Source organism: Portunus trituberculatus, chromosome 47 (assembly GCF_017591435.1).
Source record: "Portunus trituberculatus isolate SZX2019 chromosome 47, ASM1759143v1, whole genome shotgun sequence".
In the NCBI taxonomy this organism is placed as follows: domain Eukaryota; kingdom Metazoa; phylum Arthropoda; class Malacostraca; order Decapoda; family Portunidae; genus Portunus; species Portunus trituberculatus.
The window spans coordinates 29,801,412-29,803,911 of record NC_059301.1 but is presented as its reverse complement, the minus strand read 5'-3'; the positions used below and the strand labels follow the sequence as shown (position 1 = coordinate 29,803,911).

Below are 2,500 nucleotides of genomic sequence, written 5' to 3'. Positions count from 1 at the left end.
CCGTTTGTTTTTACTCTTTTATTTTTCCGCTTCTATTCCTCCTCCTCCTCCTCCTCCTCCTCCTCCTCCTCTTCCTCCTCCCCCTCCTCATCCTCCTCTTCCTCCTCCTCCTCCAGTCGTCAATGGAGCAGCGACCTCGTAAGTTAAGGTAATAAACTCTCGGGAAACTTATGCTCTTCGATACTTTTGCGTGCATTCCAAATATATTTACTCCGACTTGGCGAAAGGTTTCATATCAGTAAGGAATATCAGAGGAAGCATGCCAAATCTTGCCTCCTCTTTTGATATCGTATGCATATGTTTCTTTTTTTTCTTTTTTCAATAAGAATAGTAATGGTGGTTGTGAAGACTAGATCTATGCCAATACTATTTTTTTATTTATTTATTTATTCACTCTCCATGTCACTTAAGTTTCCATGTCTTTTTATATATTTTTTGAGGGGATGTGATAGTCCACACACACACACACACACACACACACACACACACACACACACACACACACACACACACACACACTTCTCGCAGGTGACATGGGAGGACTCATTTATATCATCCTCTTCTTTCTCCTCTTCGTCCTCCTCCTCCTCCTCTTCCTCGTCCTTGACCTCGTAATTCTTCTGCTTCAGGACCTGCCTACCTTTTCTTCGTGTCATTGTTGTTATTGCTATTTCCTCCTTCTCGTTCTCGTCATCGTCCTCGCCCTCCTCCTTCTTGAAAAAATTCTTCCTACTCCCAGCACCACTTTCTTTATTATTAATCACCACCACCACTACCACCACCACCATCTCAGCCTCCTCCTCCTCCTCCTTATCCTCCTCCTCCTCCTCCTCCTCCTTCTTCTTCTCCTCCTCCTCTTCTTCCTCTTAATTACTGAGGTCCTTATAACCATTGTTTTAATGTGAACCTGCTCAGTCTATGCTATCTAAACACGCCTCTCTCCATTTATCTAGTGCGTGGATCTGATTAGTAAGAACTGGCGCTATTGGAGCTCAGAGAGAGAGAGAGAGAGAGAGAGAGAGAGAGAGAGAGAGAGAGAGAGAGAGAGAGAGAGAGAGAGAGAGAGAGAGAGAGAGAGAGAGAGAGAGAGAGAGAGAGAGAAAATCTGTAAATAATTTTTGTATCGTTTAGTCCAATTTAGTAATTAGCATGTGTACATATTCATGTTTTGAGTGCAGAAGGGAATTGTAGTTTTGTAGAATATAAACACAATGTCCCTAATATGAAGCAGAGTGAGTGCGTGCGTGAGTGACTAAGTGAGTGAGTGAGTGAGTGACTGGCTGACTAAATGATTGGACGGACTGTTGGCACGAGAACGACAGGACGAGAAGAATGTTTGCATACAGCAGCGCTATTATTTGGCAGCGTTTACCCTCGCAAGCAATTAGCGGGGGATCCGAGAGAGGCGGCTTTAGTTAATAATTGACTCGCACTTAATAAGCTTCATCAATAACTGGCGAATGTTTATGCGGGCAAGCAATTTTGTTCACCTGATCCCCCCTAGCATCCTCCATCTCCTCCTCCTCCTCCTCCTCTTCATCTTCCTCTTCCTCTTCCACTTCCACTTCCTCTTCCTTTTCCTCTTCCTCCTCCTCCTCCTCCTGCTCTGTCTCTTTACCCTATATCCCGTTTTTTAGTAGTCTCCAAATAACTGCAAGGTAAGTTGTCAGGTTGGCTCTTGTAAACATTTTAAATCCTTTGTAATTCTACTCTTTTCTCTTCCTAGCGGTGGTTTTATTCCTGGTTCTCTTCCTTTTGTGTGTACTATTTATTTTCTCTTTCTCTTCTTCCTTCTTTTCTTCTTCGTTTTCTTTTCTTTTTCTTCTTCTTCTTCTTCTTTTTTTCTTTTTCTTTTCTTTTCTTTTTTTCTTGCTTCTTCTTCTTCTTCTTCTTCTTCTTCTTCTTCTTCTTCTTCTTCTTCTTCTTCTTCTTCTTCTTCTTCTTCTTCTTCTTCTTCTTCTTCTTTTTTTCTTCTTTTTCATCTTTTCCATTTCTTCTTCTTCTTCTTCTTCTTCTTCTTCTTCTTCTTCTTCTTCTTCTTCTTCTTCTTCTTCTTCTTCTTCTTCTTCTTCTTCTTCTTCTTCTTCTTCTTCTTCTTCTTCTTCTTCTTCTTCTTCTTCTTCTTCTTCTTCTTCTTCTTCTTCTTCTTCTTCTTCTTCTTCTTCTTCTTCTTCTTCTTCTTCTTGTTCTTGTTCTTGTTCTTGTTCTTCTTCTTCTTCTTCTTCTTCTTCTTCTTCTTCTTCTTCTTCTTCTTCTTCTTCTTCTTCTTCTTCTTCTTCTTCTTCCTCCTCTTCGTTTTCTTCTTTTTCTTTTCTTCTTCTTCTTCTTCTTCTTCTTCTTCTTCTTCTTCTTCTTCTTCTTCTTCTTCTTCTTCATCCATGTCCTCTTCCTCCTCAACTTTTGCAATTTTAAGGAAAGGAAGGCTGAAGAACGAAACAAGGAAGCAACAACACTCTAGGGCTAGGCGAGGTCCTTACACACACACACACACACACACACA

At 40.8% G+C, this 2,500-nt stretch overlaps 1 protein-coding gene across 2 annotated transcripts in view; it reads left to right on the top strand.

Annotated features, from left to right (window-relative positions):
• The window catches only part of LOC123520591 (putative neural-cadherin 2), a 542,583-nt gene that overhangs the window by 213,536 nt on the left and 326,547 nt on the right, over positions 1-2,500 (top strand). The gene's annotated exons all lie outside the window — the stretch shown is intronic.